Genomic DNA, 20,178 nt, shown 5'->3' on the forward strand with positions numbered 1-20,178 from the left:
CTTGTAATACTATGCCTAGTGACGTGTACTGTACACATGGTCCTCCATGCATCGAGGTCCCTCCGATTGTTTTGTTTCTGACATGAGGGAGCATGCAGTGTATGCTGGAGTACAGAAAGGTAAGGAAAGATGTTCTTGTACCTTCAATTCCAAGAGGGGAGGAAGGGGAGGGCGCATGTGAATCTAAGCAGATACAAGCATCAGAAATATGATTACGTAATGTATGCCTTCTGAGGATTGTGGATCTGCTTGGGAGCACATGCTTTGCATAGAGTAGCAGGCAGTACTTTAAGAAGTTGGTGGGTTGTAGGATGTGAATCACCCCTTGAATGTGCATCTAAGCAGTAATGCTGTGTGAAGGTGTGAATTGAACTCCAAGTAGCTGCCTTGGAAGTAGCATCTAAGGGCACATTTGCAACGAAACCCAGTAACTGGAGTCGAGTGCGCTCTGGGCGTGAATGGTAATGTTCTCTTGGACATTGAACAACAGGTTTGGATGCATATGACAATCCATTTTGACATAGCCGACATCGAGACATGATTCCCTTCTCTTCCTGTGGCAAGGGAAACAAAGATTTTATCCATTTTCCTCAACAGTTTGGTTTTGTCTAGGTAATGCATCACTGCCCTCCTGACGTCTAGTGTATGGAGGCTTCTTTCTGCTGAATTTTTAGAATTTTGAAAGAAAGTAGGAAGTACAATGAATTGATAAGGAAGTTTAAAATACATTTAGTAGAGAAACGTGGATGTGTACATAACACAACTTAGTATTTGTAAATAATAAACGGATCTTGAACTAAGCGCTTGCAGTTCGTTGACCCTCCTAATTGAGGTGATGGCAACGAGAAAAGCAGACTTATAAGTGAGATGTTTAAGACTGGCTTTATGCATTCTCTCAAAGGGGTTCCCCATGAGTTTCAGGACAATATTAAGATACCAACCTGGTATAGTATAGGTAATTGGAAGGTACAGTCTCTTAACCCCCTCCATAAATGCTTTCACCACTGAAACATTCCACCATGAGATTTTACTCTCAGATGTGGTATATGCTAAAAAGTGCTGCCACATGAACTCTAAGCGAATTAAAAACGAAACCTGAATCCATTAGATAAGGCAGATAGTGTACTATATGTGAAGGTGAGCAGTCAATGGGGTTGGTGCTGCGTGTTCTGCACGACAAAACAAAGCGTTTCCATTTGTTGAAATAGGAGTGTCTTGAATTGGGCTTGCGTGCCTCTTTTAAGATGTCCATACATCTTTGGGGCAGGTTCAGGTGTCCAAATTCTATGACTTCAGGAGCCAACCTCCAAATTCATTATTTGTGGACAAGGATGCAGCGTTGACCCCTGATGTTGGGATAGCATTTTGTAAGAGCACGTTAGTTTGACCAGTGGGCAAAGAGACATCGTCAATGGGCGCGAGTACCAAGTTTGACGTGCCCACATTGGTGTTATTAGGATCATGTTCACATGCTCCTGGTGCATTTTGCAGATTATCTTGTTTAGAAGTAGTGTTAGAGGTGAAGGGGGCGACATACCCAAATATCCCTGACCAATTCATGCACAGTGCGTTCCCATTGCACCCTGTTTGGGAATGTACCTGCCTTGTATCCACTTGTACTATGATACAACCCCTATAAGAATAGGCGTGCTTCCCAAGTATAATCTTTGTACCTACTATGCCCTTTCATGTACTATGATGCAGTTCCCCACAAAAAGAGGTGAGCTCTCCAATGTATATTCTTTTTACCTGCCATCTCCCTTTATGTACCATGATGCAGTTTCCCACAACAAGAGGCGAGCTCTCCCAAGTATGTTGTTCTGTATCTGCTATGCCCCGTTTTGTACTATGATGCAGTTCCCTTTAATAATAGGCAAGCTTTCCAAAGTACGTATTTTTGCACTTTTCCCGGTCCATTGCCTGCCTGCCCGCATATGTAACTAAGATACCTGCACTTACTGTAACCATATCCTTAAGCTAAAGCGCCTTGATACCTCCAAGTTTTGTGCGCTGTATAAAAACCAAAAAAAATAATCTGGATGCATAGTCTTGGCATTGTGCGTTCTCTTGTGTTGCTAAGAGATCTATGTTTGGATGGTCCCGGTCCTTGAAGACCCCGTGTGGAATGTCTGCATGTAGCGGCCATTCATGCTATGAAGGAAGTTGCATGTTCTGATTAGAATGTCTGCCAGACAGTTGTGTTCCCCAGAACATGTTGAAACAGGAACATATTGCTTTTGGGTACCCAATTCCAGATGTTCTGGGCTAGTTTGGACAGACTTGGAGAGTTTATATAGTACATGGCTGCAATGCTGTTTGTCAGGACTAGACTGGTCTTCCCCGTCAGCTGGTGTTGAAAAGCCTGCAAAGATTTGACCACTGCTCCAAAATCAATGAAGATACAATTGATGATGATGATAATGAACTAACAAAAAGGATGAAAGACATATGGTGACTTGTGAATTAACCAGCATTTCATGAAAATTTGGAAATTTACTCTATATACTGTATGGTGACTAATCAATGAAGACAATTGATGATTCAATAAAAAGCTAATTGAAATTGATATGGGGTACGGTCTTCTATAAATATAGAAAGAAAGTAGAAACCAGTATAGCTAGCGCACTGCTCATTAGGCTCAGATAAAAGGTAAGAGATCATATTTATTGTTACCGTCACAATATACTGAACCCTAGCGTGCAGACAGCTAAAACCAACATTTTTGACTTCTAGGACTCGCCCTGGAACAAATCCCAATCCGACCGCCCTCTTCTCTAAAAAAAAGAAAAAAAATGAAGTGAAGGTATAGAATGGCTAACTGGTGTTTTTTCGTTTGAAATATTGTCCACAAAGTCTGTCTCCTGAACAGAATGTTGAGTTTGTATTTTAAAATTACCAGCTGCCCTTGTGAGCAAATCATTAAACAGCTTGTTGTCGGGCGGGATGTGGTTCAAGGTTTGTGAGAGACATCAGGAGACTAAAATAGTAGCATCTGGGTCATACGATCACTAGGATCATCATACCATGTCCCTTGGTCATCATCCCCCTTAATTAGGATCATCCCCTTGATCATCATGATGAAGATCATCAGGAAATATACATCATGTTGTGAGTGGTCTGTTACGGTACAAGTAGGTGATGTGTGAGAAGTGTGTAACCTAGGAGATTTAGGTAAAGGTTCCCCTTCCTGTAAATGTAATGTCTTCTGTCTAACAGGGTAGAGCTCCATAGGGGTTACAAAGTAGGCAACGTTGTCCAAAGTTTCCTCGAAACGTGCTTTGGTCCAATAGCCTTTAGGTCAAGAGCAGGTCCCTTTTTCTGTAGAGATAGAGGAGCAGTAACATTTGTGTACTCTGGGGAGGTCTGTGTAGAGGGTGTTACTGCAACACTTGTAACTGGTGTGGACGAGAGGGTATCCCCGGGGTGTTCCAGAGAGGTTTCTATCGGCTATTCCCTGTGTTTTGTAGTTTTTTTTCCGACAGACATGACATATGTTCAGGCATAGATTTATGTAAAGCAATCGACACCAGAACAATCACGCCTAAACGAACTATTATCCCTCTAGCCTATCCAGGGCTCATAACCACCCAGCCGCACCAGCCACTACAGGGGTAAGACCAGACTCTTAGTCTGATACTTCACAAACATTCTTGTTGTCTCTATCCTATGCAATGTTCAAAATGCTCTCCTCGCCCCCTATACAGTAGAACCACTACTTGTAACGTATTTCAACTTGCATTGACTACAAATACTAACTGCGCCTTTATCTGCCTTTCTTGCCAAACTGCACTGTTGCCTTAATATCAATTGTCCAAACTATACATAGCATGCTCGCGCATGAAACAAGTACACCACTAATCACCTGTTTGTACAGTATAGCTTGCTAGAAATCGGTAATTTCAAACCTGTTTTTAAACTGTTGTACATGTTCAGCTTTTTCCCTGCTCCATCATGCTAGTAACTGTATAGGCCCTATCTTTGACTAATGTGTCCTCCAATGTATTAATGTATGTACTACAGTAGAACATTATCCAAACCACATAGTATGCGCCTCACCCCACCTAGTTAGCTCTACACCACCCTCCCCATCCACAAAGCCACTGTTCCCCTCACGCTACACACTTCCAACCACTCTGCACACCTCCATGCCCGCGCACAGATCCACACAGACACATCACCATTGACTCCTATTACACAACATGGATAACACCACAACCACACAACTACCATACATCGCGCCTACACCATTTCTCCCTTCCTTCTTTACTCTACCCTACACACAATGCAACACCCAAAGCATGATCACCACACCCACCACACGCCCCAGACCAGTCAATAGTAGAAACAAGCTCCTCAGGCTACGCTCACGCAATGCCCACCCCACAATCCCTCTCAAGCCCACAGCCACATCACAGGTTAAGACACCTCTCCACTACCTCAAACTACATCGCACCCCCTGCCACACAACAAGATCACCACTAGCGCCACAACTATAACAAACAAATATATTATCAAAACCCGGCCCCAACCCACACAATTCAACATCACATCAATCACAGGCACCACCTCCCCTACCAAAAAAAAAAAACAACCTCTCAAACCAATTGAACCCCCCCCACCTACAATGTGCACTCATTAATGCCAGATCTCTTCCAGCACATGCCACAGCAATCTACGACCTCATAACCAATCTGAACCTTGATATCTTGGCCATTACTGAGTCCTGGCTACATGAAGCCGCTGGACCAGCCATCTCGCTAGCACTCCCACAAGGGCATTCAATCTACAGACAAGAGAGCCATGACCAAAGGTGGAGGCGTAACCCTCATAGTAAAAGATTCCTCGACTATAAAAGAAACTACCTCATACCTCGGGGAGAACACTGACTGCCTCACAGTTGAGATCGCTACCTCAGCCAACACCACTATCACCGTCCACCTTGTATACCGCCCTCCATGGCCTATAGCCGACTTTCACGAAAATCTCATGCGTCTCCTAAGTGACAATCTCAAAACATCCTCCAAAACACTCCTCCTAGGTGACCTCAATCTGGGCCTCAACGATCCCTAAGACAAACCAGTCAAAGCATTAGCCCAAGCACTTCCTGAGCTTGGGTTCCAGCAAAGAAACCTCACACCCACACACTGCAAAGGTCGCACCCTCGACTGGTTAGCTGACCATAACTGCAATATAGATCTCAGCTCCAACACACCTATTCCTTGGTCAGATCACCACCTCATCCACTTCTTTATTCCCACCTGCACCAACAAACCCAAAACTCTCCTACCCATCCCTCAGGCCCTAGCTAGAAGTGCCTGTAACCTTACCAAAGAAAACATCGTCCCCATCCTAGACACACCACCCATCCTTCTCCCCATCTCCACAGACCCCTATGTACTTGCAGCAACATACAACTCCATTATGGAATCAGCCATTGAAGCCATCGCTCCTCTCCAGAACAAAAAAGCTAAAAAGTTAGAACACAACAACACTTGGTTCACTACTGAACTCTAGGAACTCCGAACTAAAAAACTGAGAGCCTTAAAAAAAATGGCTAGCCTCCCCACAGGATGCTACGCTATCGGACTATAAATCCATTGCCGCTAGCTACAAAAAAGACATAACCTCTGAATCCTCCTCATACAACAGAATTACCAACGCCACCTCCGAATCTAAAGAACTATTCGCCATCTACAGAGAACTTTCCATCCCAGCCACCAAATCACTAGAAATCACCAAAGACGTAGCATGGTGCTCCAGTGTGCAAACAGTCTTAATTAATAAAATTGAGCTCCTGCAGGATAAGATTCTAGTACATCACAAAAACCTCTCCAAAATCATCAATCTCACACCCGGCCCTGAAAATAAGACCAACCCACCTAAAATCAAACCATTCTCCTTCAGGGAAGTGACCACACTTGAAGTAATAGAAATAGTAAAAAAGAAAACAAAAAAAATAATCGAACCTTCCAGCTGCAAAGGTGACGCATGTCCGGCTAAATTAGTCAAAGACTGCACTGAAACCCTAGCTACATTTCTCAAAACATTCATCAATGCCTCCTTTAAACACTAATACAGTCCCTGACTGCTTAAAAGAGGCATGGGTATGTCCACTACTGAAGAAACCCACACTAGACCCCGAAATAGCCACCAACTACAGGCCCATCACCACCGTACCATTTCTGCTCAAGATTCTGGATAAGGTAGCATACACACAAATACAACAATTCCTAGAAGAAAATAAAATACTAGGCAAAAGGCAATCGGGATTCTGTCCAGGTCACAGAACAGAATCTGCTCTACTAGAATTAAAAATACAAAAAATACAACGCAGAGATGTCATGGACAAAGGCAAACCTGCACTCCTCCTATTAGATCTGTCTGCTGCTTTCGACCTAGTCAACCACAAGATCTTAGGCAAGCAACTACAAAACTATGCCCACTTCTCTCCAGAAGCCACAGCCTGGATTGACTGCTTCCTCTGTGGAAGACTCATGAAAGTGTTCTCCGACTTGGCCACTGCTCCACCCACCACTATACACTGGTGTACCACAAGGCTCCTGTACAGCACCCACTCAACAAATTCACCCTTTCTCTGTTTAATGACTTAGACAATCGCAACATAGCATACACCAACTATGCTGAGGACACACAACTCTTAATCCCTCTCACCGGCACTTATGAACAAGATGCAGCCACCCTAACCAACATCTGCACTGCAATCCAAACCTGGATGGCAGCCAATGGTCTCTGTCTTAACGGAGACAAGACGGTGATCCTTGTAGTAGGCACTAAAGAAACGCTAAACAAACTATCACCACAATATAACTCATTCACCGTCGACACCACCACCATCACAGTTTCCTCAGCAGTAAAAACACTGCCATAGCCTCGTCTGCAGCACTCACCACTAAAACCATGAACGCAGTCAAACCCTTCCACCCAATACAGAACTGCCTATCCATCGCCAGGGCCACCGTCGGTACCAAACGCGACTACTGCAACGCTCTCTTCCTGGGCACCTCCGCCAAAAACACACACAAACTACAAGTGACACAAAACAATGCCCTTAGAGCCGCACTAAGTATCCCCAAAAGGGAACATATATCCCAAGAAAGGAAAGACGCACACTGGCTCCCAGTCAAAGAGGGCATTCTCTTCAAAACATTAGCTATTACACACAAGTGCCTCTCATTCAATGCCCCCCCTTACTTATCCGAAAGGATCACCCCCCCCTGCACATCGTCCAGACCCACTAGATCTCACCTCACCAACCAGATCTATGTCCCATCCTTCAGAAGATACAAAGCGGGCGGTGCCAGTTTCCAACACCTAGCACCAAAAAACTGGAACGCCCTCCCCACAGCTCTGAGAAATGAAAAATCATACTGTTTTCAGAAGAATGCTTAAAACTAAACTGTTCAATTAAGTACTTTGCATTACCACCTGAACTTCCTCACATTGTTCCACTGTAACCCTTGTAAGGAACTTGTAATCTCTCATTACTGTAACTTGTATGCTTCTAAACCATGTAACCAACACGCCTACTGTAACAAGCGCTACGATGCCCGAGTGCTGCCCGGCACTATACAAAACCAAATAAATAAATAAAATCACCATCTGTTCTTGTGAATGCCATTCACTGGACACGAGTGCGAAATCACAGCGGGCTACTGACACAATCAGAAGATGGCGCATCTCCAGTCGCTGTGTGGCCTTTTTCTGACAGATCTGGTGAACACCAGCCAGGAGATGCGAGTTTATGTGCCTATGTGCATATGTGCCCCCGTCAGCAGGTGTTGTCCCCACAGCAGATCGCTGTCCCATCCTTCCCGGGATGGGGACTGACACATCTCCCACCGACTCCTTGTGGAAGTCTTTGGTGTCCAAAGCAAAAACGTAGCTGCCTTGGTCCTCATCCGATGTAACAGCACCAGCGGGTGAACTGGATATGGCCAGCATAGCGTAGGCTGCCCATAGTTTGGTGTGTCTCTCCTTGAGCGTCTTGGGCTGAAAGAGTTTACACAAGGCTGTTCAGAATGGTCATGGGCTCAAGATAGTGGCAAAACTCAATGAGTGTCTTTCCATGAAAAAAAATGTCATTACAAGGAGGACCAAATTTAAATGGAGTCCTTTCCATATTGAAATTTAAATACAAAGGCAGCTAAACAAATGTAGGTAATTGAGAAAGTGAGAAGAGGCATTCTCTAAGAGAGGCATGTAATTTTGATCCCGCGCGATATCCCTACTGCAAGGACAAAGCCTTATGTAGGCCACAGCCAATCGTCGAGAAGTTGAAGAGTCTGTTGCAGTCTTCAGTTGATGGTAGATGAAACCGCTCGTCTAAACTTGTGTCAAAGAAGCGTCTGTTGAGAGCGTGAGAAGTAGAACGATTGGCTTTACCAATATCAAAGTAGCTAAAGCTACGAACTAGACGTTATAGCGACCAACCCCAATGGTGAAAAATAAACAATCTGATGGACCTCGACACGTGAAGGACCATGGGTACACGTCACACTAGGGATAGTATTACAAACACGCCCAGTCAACATCCCTTTTCAAACTTCGAAAACAAGTCATGCACCTACCACTAGATGTCGGCCTATACAAAGCATGTGATTCTAACCAGATCCACAAGCCTCAGAATTGTATGTATATGAATATGAGCGGTAGAAAATCAGGAGGAATTCGAAAATAAGAAAGTATACAAATAGGATCTGTTACTCACCATAGTGGATACTGTATTCCTGTAGATAGTCCCCTTTCGTCCATGCTTAGGGGTAATCTCGTGCCACAGATTCTGGCCCGGAGCATTATGTGGTGCAGCACATTCATACAGAAAAAGATAAGTCGCTAATGTGCATGTGCACTTCCAAATGCAGAATCTACCCATGCCCATGCACGTGCCTACAACCGCCAGTCCCTTTCACAGCAAAGACTACGGCTATGCCACTTTCAGGAGTAAGGTGCACCAGCCATATGGAGGAAAGTGGACTAGGAACACACGGTCACTATGGTGATTAATGCTTCTTTACTCCTACACTCCGTCCCCTTGCCTCCATACCCATGGGTGAATACAAAGAACCAATAACATTGGGGAGGATGGTATCCAACATTTAAGAACTAGCATAGTTATAACAAATAAGCTTGTGCCTGCCTATTCTTTTTTTTACCCAAAGAGGTTTTAAAGGAATGCCTGCCCAAAGAGCATCAGATGTTCAACTGGCATCCAGGCGTGTGCTTGTAGTAGGCCATAGAATTAGCCAAGGTTGTTCCTTGCAGAGGTCTTCAAGAGAACATGTCTGTTTAATTTCACAAGATGTAAGGGTCTGCATGCACAAGGCAGGAGCCCATTCAGCTTGTATGCTTTTAGGATGCAGTGAACCACATTGTTGGGGATGAGACCTCATTTATTGTATTTATTCCTATTTATAAAGTGCACTTGCAGCCCAGGGGCACTGATGCGCTGTTACATCAGGGTGGCTTGTTTACATGATACGGCATTGCTTACTGGTTACATTAGGCATAGCAAGTTACAGGAATGTGAGGCATAGTGAGTACTCAAATTCAAATTAAGGATAGTAAATAAATGGCAATTTGGAACAGGTTACAGGAATGTGCGACAAGGTACATATATGGCATATTCCTGGCGGGAGAAGAGCCTGGTGGACAGTTCAGTGTCTGAAGGGCAATGATGTTTGAGTATGAGGCGCATTCCCATAAACAGACGTGTTTTGATTTCCTTGCAGAGACCTTGGATGCTGCAGATTGCACAGTCATGGTGACTACTGTACTCCTGGTCCATAATCCCATTTCCTTCATACTTGTGGGTATCCCGTCCATCGGGACAGGACCAGATCTTTTAATAGCACCATACAAAAAAAAATAATAATAACTAAATGTTCGGTCCATTTTTGTGTGTCACCGGACCGAGAGCATACTTAACTACAGACTCCGCCTCCCCAAACCCCGCCTCCGGGCCTCACATTCAGTCCTTTTCGTCCAGCCTAGGTCAGGATGTTACCGAAGAGGAGGACATTTTTAGGGAGACGAGGGGAGATTGCATGGAGGAAAGGGGACTAGGCTCACATTAGTCACTACAGTGAGTAACCTTTTCTTACTCCTACATCCTGTCGCTTTTCCTCCATACTTCTGGGAGATTCTATAGCACGTCTCCCAAGGGATGGAAGGTTTTATTTGTAACCCTAAGTGAAGAAGTTCAACACTGCTTACCCAAACTGAGCATCTGCTCTTGAGCTCATGTCCAGGCAATAGTGCTTGCAAAAGGCACACGGTCAAGCCAAAGTTGCGGCTTTCGCGATAACGTACCAAGGGACATGCTTTTGAAAAGCTACTGAGGCTGCTTTTTGCCCAGTCTAGATGAGCGGAAAGACACTTGTGGGGCTTTTTCTGTATGGAAGAACATCGCTGCCAGAATCCATCTGTCACTTTTTGCTTTAGACGCAGAGGCGCCCTTATTGGCTCTGCCAAAAGTCACAAAGAGCAGAAGAGATTTGTGGAATTCCCTGCTCCTATCCAGGTAGAGGTTTAGAGCCCTGCGGACATCCAGTACGTGGTGGATTCTCTCAGACTCAGATGATTAATTTGGAAAAAATACCAGAAAACGAATTTCCTGATTGATGTGAAATAATGAAACAATCTTAGGCAGAAAGGATGGGTGCGTGTGTAGCAGCACCTTATCTCGATGGAATATAGAAAATGATTTGCCTGCCGCTAAGGCCTGTATTTCACCGAATCTCCTGGCCGATGTTATAGCCATCAAAACAGTCTTCCAGGACACCAGCCCGATGTCCACGGATGCCACTGGCTCGAACAGTTTGTGGTACAATGCCGTCAGAACAACATTCAAATCCCACTTCGGATGGGGATATTTGGTTACAGGAAACAGACGACAGACCCCCAAAGTGCTGCTTTATCACTGGGTTCCCGATGTAAAAGCATTGGTCATTCATGCGGAGGTAAGGCACCCAGTGCTGGCAGAGATGTTCTGCAAGTGTCAGGCTTATTGCCCGACTCAGCCAGATGGGTGATAAACGTGAGGACATCATCCAGCGATGCGGACAGATGATTCTGCTGCCTTTCGAGAGACCAAAGCAAAACCTAAGCCACTTGCTTTTTTACTGTGCCCTTATGGAATGCTTCTGCGCCACTTGTAGGATTTGCATGTTTTCATCAGACGAGCCCAGATGGCCTTGGAACCTGTCCTTAGGTACCATGCTTTCAAGTTCAGCGATTGTGGGGAGGGATGAAGAATCCTCCATCCTTTGAGGGACGAAAAGGTATCCTCTGCCGACTTTTCCCCAGATCAGCCAGTCATCTATGTAAGGGTAAATGCAAATCCCCGGCTTTCTTAGATACGCCATCACCGCCGACACGACCTTAAGGTCTAGATCTCATGGCCAATCCACCTGTCGCACACCTATAAGGCTATGAGCAGTGGTCACCATCCTGAACTCTTTCCGTGGGTCAAAAGTATTGAAATCTGAAAGTTTGAGATTAACTCAGATCTGTTTTTTGTCTTCTTAGGGCGGTTAAGAATCTGTTATAGAATCCCTCCTCATTTCCTCGCATCAGCACCATTTCTATGGCTTCCAGGGAGAAGTATCTTGACCTCCGCCAGGAGATTTGCTGAAAAATGTTAGGAAGGGGAAGGAAGGATGGTGGAAAGCTAAGGAAAAGGGAGGGATAACCCTCTCTATCAGTGATTAAGTCCAGGAGTCCAGTGTTATCAGTTCCAAAGCATATGAATGGGCACCCTGCCCCTACTAGTCAGGGGTGCTCCTTGAGTTGTGGGCCACCATTTTTTCTTTCCATCAGAGGCTGGGGCAGAATCATTTGGCCAAGCATTGCTTCTTTCTAGCCTGGAATGAGAAGGAAGTGGATGAACTGTCCCTTCTGTCTCTTCCACCTGCTGCAACTGGAAACCTCTGAATCCAGAGAATGTTTTAGAGTAGTCCGACCAACCATTCGAGGAGGACGATGCCTTAGAGGGGCAATAAAAACACTGACTGCAAAGCCCTTTTTTCTGTTAGAAGTGGTTTGTCTTTCGAAGTATGAGACAACTGAATCGCATCAAAGGGGAGAGATTTTACTTTATCTTGGGCTTCCTGAAAAAACAGACTTCAGCCACGCAGACCCATGCATAGTTGAGCCTAGGCACAGGACTCTAAAGGTAGTGCCAGCGTGACCCGCCGCACCCTCCAGAATGTCCATAACCAAAGGTTTGGCTTCCCTGACTCTTGATAGGAATTGGTCCCTTTAATCCTCCTCTCAACAGTCTTTCTGTGACGTGGCAACCCACAGATCTTAGGTCTTTCAACCTTTAAAATAGCCTCCAGAAGAAAAGAGGACCAATAAGCCACAATCCTTTCACTGGTGCAAGTTACTGGTGGCAGGAAAGCATTAAAGTTAGTCTGCTGCCGGTGCAATAAACAGAGTCAGGCTTGTTCCCCATACTGTCTTGGAACCTTCTTGTCCTTGTCAGCAGGACTAAGAAGAGGAAGATGTGTTGCTGCATTACAGCCGAGACTAGTGGGCTGTGTTGGAGGATGGGAGGCCAAACAAGGTTTCTCAACAGCCAACAAGCAGAACTTAGCAAGGAGTCTTGAATGTGATGGTGGCATCGTAAAAGGGAGCTTCCCAAAGCATGTGCGCCTATTTCAGAACATCTGACTGAAAAATGACAGACTGGCTTCAAACAGCTAACAGGACACCAGATTCCACCAATAAGGGTTCCGGTACTTGAACCTCCATATACTCTGATTCCTAGCATACGGGAAGACAAGGAAGATTCATCATCAGGTGTATAGTCATCAATGGAGAGATCCATAGGAGTGGTGTCATCATTGTGCTCCAATGGCGTGTCTAGGAACATCTGTAGAAGAAACTGGGACCAACGAGGGAGCGGATGGCAGTGACTCAATGGAAGACAACACTTCTAAAGTAGATGCTCAAAATTACCCTGCCACCGGCCTGGTCACCAGTAATAGAATTACTTCCCTAGTAATGTCTGTGATAAAGCAAGGTTATGCTCATGAAGCGTGTTTGGAACACTGATGCAGGCAGACTCCTGCTCTCTGTAATGTGGTGCAAATGGGGTAAACCGAGGCCAAACTGCTGGGGAGCTTACCAGCCGCTTGGCGGAAAGTCCAGTGTGGAAGTCACAGTCATAAATCCAGTGGCTACCGGTGGGGATTTCACTTTTGACAAGACTGTGTGCAGAAGTAGCTGTGGAATAGGCACAGAAGCTTGGAGATTCTTTTCTTTGCGTTTTTTTTCTGTTGATTATTCAGGCTCATCAGCCATGATGGGAGTTTTGGAAAGCAGAGGGGCCTTCTTGGAGTACTACAGATAAAACAAGAGAGCAAAGAGAAAGGAGAGAGAGAGCAAAGCGAGAGATGGGGGCAAAGAGGAAAAGGAGAGAGATCAAAGATATGGCAAAGAGAGAAATGAGCGGGAGCAAAGAGAGGCATGGGAGGACAAAGGGAGATAGGGGGGCAAAGAGAGAGCGAAAGAGAAAGAACAGAGTGAGGGGGCAAAGAGCGAGGGGGGCAAGAAGGAGCTATCAAAACAGAGCCCTCTCCTCACATCCTTTATTCTATTCATAATCCCAGAGACAGTTGTTTTTATACCCCAACACTCAGAGAGGGGCAGGGGAGAGAAGGTTCCAGTAACCACACCATCTCCAAGGCCTACCAAAGAAAGGGATATATGGTGCACCAAAGAAAGGTAAATAACGGAGGACCATCTAGCCAAATCCTGACAAACTCGGCTGCTAAGGCAGTTTTTGAACAACAGTCTGAGGGACCTACAATCACGGACCATAAATCGGGTGCCTAACACACTTGAGAAGATCGGTGTTACAAAATCTCTTTTGTAACGTGGACAGAGCAACAAGGCTTAATGCTCAGGTAAGGGTAGCAGACGGAGACAAAAAGGTACAATTAGTCTATACACTTATCACTAGAAAATACACCACACGGACATACTGAACAATATATACTTTAATTAGGTTAGATATATAGATCTCTACCATTTCAAGTAAGTACATAATTCACAGTATATACAAATACATAGTATATTATAGAAATAATAAATGTCGGGGCGTGGCCAGCACGCATGCCGTAAAGACAGACCTCCACGGAGCTCCGTCCGTGATCCTGAATCTAATGCTTTACTTTCGCTGAATTAAGGTCTACGACACGACCTGAGGCCAGAATATCGTGGGGGAACCGATTGCCAACACCCGGCGACAATATTGAGCTGAATCGGAGTGTGGACGACGGAAAACGGGAAGCTCGAAGCCGAGCCCCCTGGGACTCCAAGATGGCGGCGCCCGCCGCGGAGTAGGTTAAAGCCAGCCTCGGCCCCCTGGGCCATCTTGCGGACCGCTGCAGCTGGGGTGGCCGCTGCGGAAGAACCTGTTCCCTGCCCCGCTGGTGGATACTCGACGGGGGAGACCGGCGCCGGTGACTGCCGCGGAAGTAGGAGGAACCGCTGCATGGGCGCGGTCAGGAGGAGGTCGTGTCCGCCGCGGACGCTGGAACTGGGAGCACGTAGCAGTCTCGGCGGCGTGAAGGTGAGACTGTTCACGCTCACAGCCTGCACTTGAGCGAGTTACGGGGAACAGTACAGAAGGCGGCGGGCCCCTCACTAACGCAAAAAGCGGGACTGGGTCCCTCCTCACGACGCTCCCTAACGGGACCACCTGAAAACGCCTCATACGGTCCCCCAGCGGCCTGAGGGAGCAAAGCTCGGTCGGCCCAGGGGCCCATCACCGGCTCCCGCGAGGAGGACTGGCCTGGACCCGTGGGGCTGCGGTCGCCCTAGAGGCTGCCTGATATGCGAGAAGACTCGTGGGAGGCAGTCCCCAGCGGAAGGAACCCACTCACGGCACTAAGGCCCGAGAGGGAGAAGGGCGACTACTACAGTGACTGGGAGCCCCTGGGAGCCTGACCCATAGGTGGCGGGACGACATCAGCCTGCCGGCAGCTCATCGGAGGCGCAGCCCGGGACCTGTTGGCACCACAGCGACTTCCAGAACAAGGCTCCCCACACAACCTGAGCCCACAGCCACTGGTCAAGATTTTGAAACCTAATTGTGCAGACACCAGCTGCCGGAAACAACCGAAAAACTAGGGTGGGATCCCTGGGCCAATAGCTCCCTTGTAGCCCACACAAAACGCTTGATACAGGGGTCGTCGACAGATCTCTGCAGGGGGTTGCACTTATAGACCTCAAACCAGGAGATGTCTCCCCCCAGGACCAAGCCGAAACTAGTCACGATGGACTCCTTTACGACAGTCAGACCCCAAAGGCAGTCATCACAACAAGATCGAGAATTCCCTGACGATCCGCCACAACAAGAGGAGGACCTCAAACACACGCAAGTCCTCCAAGCAATAGCTGCCCTCCGCACATCACTCGAGGGACGGCTTGAAGAGGTGAAGTCAGATATGCAGCTCATGCGGCAGGACGCCCGCAACCTAACGGAAAGAGTTACGGAGACTGAGGTTGCCCTGCAGGAAAATGTTGAGAACACCCGAGATCTACAGACGACGGTCAGAGATCTGGAGCAAAAGGTAGCAAGGCTAGAGGCCCGCTCTGAGGACGCAGAAGGTCGGGCGCGCCGCAATAACATTCGCATACTGGGGGTTCCCGAAGATCTTGAAGGCCCAGACCCGACGACCTTCATTGAAACCCTCCTACAGCAAGAAATAGGGGTGGCAAACCTCTCCCAGGGATTCTCCGTCGAAAGGGCCCACAGGTCTCTCCAGAAACGTCCCCCACCTGGATCTCATCCACGTCCAATCATAGCAAAGATTTTGAATTTTAGAGACCGCAAAACCATACTGCGGTTCTCTAGAGAAGGCGGGGAGATAAAAAGAAACGGCTCCATAATAGTTATATACCCGGACTACACCCCTGCAGTACAACGAGCCAGAAACTCTTACATTCCAATAAAAGCCCGGTTGAGGAAGCTCAACTTGAAATATATGCTCTTATACCCATCACGTCTCAAGATTCTATATAAAGGGAAAGCGACGTTCCTAGAGACCCCAGCCGCAGCTAACATGTGGCTTGAGCATAACAATCTGGCGGACGACAAGGAAGAATCATTGAACTCAGACCGGGGATGACCACCCACCCCTGGTGAAAGCAAGCAATGGGCAATCCCCACAGAAAACAAAAGGAAATGAACACGAACCGTAGACGAACGAATCATTATGTAGGTCCCACTATTAGTCTCGCAACACCGGACGCGAGATCGGAGGAGCATAGAAGCGGCGGACAAGCAACCCACCCCACCAGAAAAGGTGTAAGCAGTTTGCTCACACGCAACCCGATCCGAAAGGCCAGGAGTGGCCTGGAAGGCTCAGGAGCCCCTGAGCACTGCAAGTTATAAGCAGCTGCTGGGGTCAGTTTGGAAAGTTTTGTTTAGTTTTTCCCCATTCAACACAATGGGATCTACACAAGTTCGAAAATCTCCAACCAACCAAAGATCTGGGCCCGGAACGAGAGGACAGGTGGGGAGAAGACCAGGACAGGACGGAAGGACAAACGAGGCCAACAGGGGTTGGACAACTGTGAGTGTTACTCAATTACCATATCATGGCGGCTAAAACAAATATTAAGATATTGACCTGGAATGTGAGGGGTCTGGGTTCATACCTACGCCGGAATAGAGTCAAGTCCTATTTGAACAGAAAGAGTACAGATAGCGTTATTGCAAGAGACACACTGCACGGCTGAATCCCTAGAGAGGCTAAGTGAACACTGGGGAGGCCAGGGGGTCGTAACTTCGTACTCTAGGTATGCAAGAGGGGTATACACTTGGATTCACCCACAACTCCCTTTCCAGATAACTAAGACCGAGTCAGACCCAGAGGGAAGGTTTGTAATATTATGGGGCAGACTAGAACAAACAGACATTTGCATAGTGAACTCCTACCTCCCCAATACCAACATCCCATCGTACCTAAACTCCATGTACGCTAAGATTGCGCCATATCGGCATGAAATCCTTTTTTGGGGGGGAGACTTCAACTGTGTCCACGACCCGATACTCGATAGGTCCCTCCCGCACCCAAAAGGGCCCTCAGCGGCTACAACGGCTCTCTCCCTATTAGTCGATAGGTTACACTTGGCAGATACCTGGAGAGAGTGTCACCCTGACGCCCGAGGGTACTCGTATTTCTCCGCTCCGCACGGTCTACACACCAGATTGGACTACGTTTTCATAAGCAATGAGCATATGCCACAAATAGAAGAAGCCCATTATCTGGGCAGAACCATTTCCGACCACTCGCCACTCCTGGTGGGCTGGAATCACACTGGCCCCAGACCTCCTATCCTAATGTGGAGAATGCCGATAGATGCCCTGGGAGACCCAACATTTAGAGAAGACCTGCACGAATTCATAGAATCCTTCATAGAAAGAAACACCGGAAGCGTAGACCGCTTAAGCACGATGTGGGACGCCCTAAAAGTAGTGACGAGGGGGGAAATAATAGCAAAGGCAGGGGGCATTAAAAGACAACTCAGGGGCGAGCTGACCCGTTGGGAGCAACAAATAGAACAATTGGAAGCAGCCCCGGTTGCCACAGAACAAAGGGAAGACAATCTCAAAGTACTTAGAACTAACTCTACCTTAGCTTGGAATAGGCTCGCCAAATTTGATTATGCCACCAAAACTAATAGAATACACACGGAGGCGGACAAACCAGGCAGAATGCTAGCCTGGCTCTGCAAGAAAGAGCACCCCAGGCACACTATCACCGGGGTACAAACCGAGGAAGGGGGGCTAGCACAGACACAGCAAGCCATAAACGATACCTTTAAGGGCTTCTATGAACGCCTTTACTCTCATAGCGACCAAATCCCCATAGAAAAAATCATGGACACCCTTGAAGAGATAGGACTCCCCAAGATGCCCCCAGAGCAATCGGAGGCCCTAGATGCAGACATCACAACTGAGGATATCACAGAAGCCATTAGATCGCTAGCCACTTGCAAGACGCCTGGGAGCGATGGTCTGCCCACTGAGTTTTATAAGGCGTACGAGCCCACCCTAACGCCCCTGCTACTCGAGGTTTTTCAAGAAGCACACGAGACAGGGATATTACCTGATAGCACGAGAGAGACCCTCCTGATCCTGATAATTAAGCCCAATAAACCCCCTGACAGGTGTGACTCGTACCGTCCGATAGCAATGCTCAACTACGACGCGAAAATCCTGACAACGGTGTTAGCAAATAGACTGGCTAGAGTTATAGGGCAAGTAGTACACGAAGACCAATGCGGCTTTATACCAGCCCGAAACACAACCATGAACTTGCGTAGAGTGCAGCATATCATTGCTCAAACTGAAGCTTGCACAGAAGCATATGCACTACTGTCCCTGGACGCCATTAAGGGGTTCGATTCGATCTTTTGGGAGTGGCTATTGGCGGTTCTGGACGGGTTCGGCTTCGGCCCGAGGTTCATTAGGTGGATCAAGATATTATACACGAAACCTAGAGCCAGAGTAAAAACTGGGAGGCACGTATCGGAGGTCTGGAACATATGTAGAGGAACCAGACAGGGTTGTCCCCTCTCTCCCATGCTCTAACGTACTAGGCCTGGAACCCATTGCTATCTACTTTCGAAAGCAATTTTTTGATGCTGGGATCCGGCTGGGAGACACTGACCACATTATCTCTCTCTACGCGGATGATGTTCTATTATTTGTCAAGGACCCATACTACAATGTGCCTACGTTGCTAGATGTCCTAGACAATTTCGCGAAGGTTTCCGGAATAAAATTCAGCAGGGCCAAATCCTGTCTCTTCCCACTGGCAAACCTTAAGGGAAAGGAAACATCGGAGCTTCCTTCGGTGGGAATACGGTGGGAACACACCTCGTTCAAATACTTAGGCATACACATAATGCATTCCCCCGAACAAATGCATGAGCGCAACACTAAGGCTGCTCTCCCGGCCTTGAGGAAATCTATGGCTTTCTGGGCGAAACTCCCCCTATCCATGATGGGCAGGGCCTCCATAACTAAAATGATTGTCCTTCCTAGATTCTTGTATGGATTTCAGAACGTACACTTTTACATTAAAGCGCCCTTCTTTCGCCTACTGGAAAGTATGCTTAGAGACTTCTTGTGGGGGAAGGGAAGACGTAAGATAGCGCTTACCACGTTGTCGTTGCCGTATACTCAGGGGGGAATCCAACTCCCAAACTTTGAAAAATACTATCTGGCCGCGCAGCTTAGCTTTGTCACCAAATGGTTAGCGGACGATGCCACATCGGAGACACCTCTCCTGCAGCCACTGGTCTCCCCGTTGTACATGAAAGAACTTCCCTGGGCCCCCACCCACCTGATAAGAAATGCCCCCCTAATGGTCACCCTTGGACGCAAAATCTGGCGTAGGACCGAATCCCTCGCCCATGTCAAACACCAATACTCCCCGAACATCCCGCTTACCTCGGACTTATGCAAATCCCCCCCGGACCTACTACAACTCAGACTCTGGGAACAGAAAGGGATACACTCATGGGGGGACCTATACACGGAAGGGGAGTTCAAAGAATTTGAAACGTTTCAAGAACAAAATGAGGTCCACACAGGCCAGTTTCTGTGGTATCAAAAATTAAGATCCACGACACGTGCCAGATGGTCGACATGGCCAGAGGAACCAGACACAAACCCCCTGATCACGCTACTGTACGAACTGGGAGAGGGAGGGAGACCAGTGTCTCAGATCTATAGCCACCTAAATGATACTCCCAACCCACGCAGTGCTGGACTCAAATCCAGATGGGAAGCTGACATAGGCCGAGAATTAACAGACGGGGAATGGGAAAGGGCTCTGACATTTCCTAAAACAGTATCTAGAAACCATAGGTTTAGACAAATACAATTGAACCTTCTGCATCGGACATACCTAACCCCATTCAGGCTGGCCAGACTCCATAAAACTCAGAGCTCCAAATGCACCTGGTGCGAAATGGACAATGCGGACCTGCTTCACGCATTCTGGCGCTGTGCCAGGACACAATCCCTGTGGTCTTCAATACAGCAGACAAGTGAAAATCTGGGGCTGACCAGATACGAATGGACTCCTGCGGAGTGCCTACTCGGCACATACCCCAGACCAGCAAAGCTAA

General features: G+C 47.2%; 1 protein-coding gene across 2 annotated transcripts in view; it reads right to left on the reverse strand.

Moving 5' to 3' along the window:
- DNAJC5 (DnaJ heat shock protein family (Hsp40) member C5) overlaps nucleotides 1-20,178 on the reverse strand; it is a 427,552-nt gene that overhangs the window by 223,382 nt on the left and 183,992 nt on the right. The gene's annotated exons all lie outside the window — the stretch shown is intronic.

This window comes from Ambystoma mexicanum, chromosome 3p (genome assembly GCF_040938575.1).
Source record: "Ambystoma mexicanum isolate Mex_15411 chromosome 3p, UKY_AmexF1_1, whole genome shotgun sequence".
Classification (NCBI taxonomy): domain Eukaryota; kingdom Metazoa; phylum Chordata; class Amphibia; order Caudata; family Ambystomatidae; genus Ambystoma; species Ambystoma mexicanum.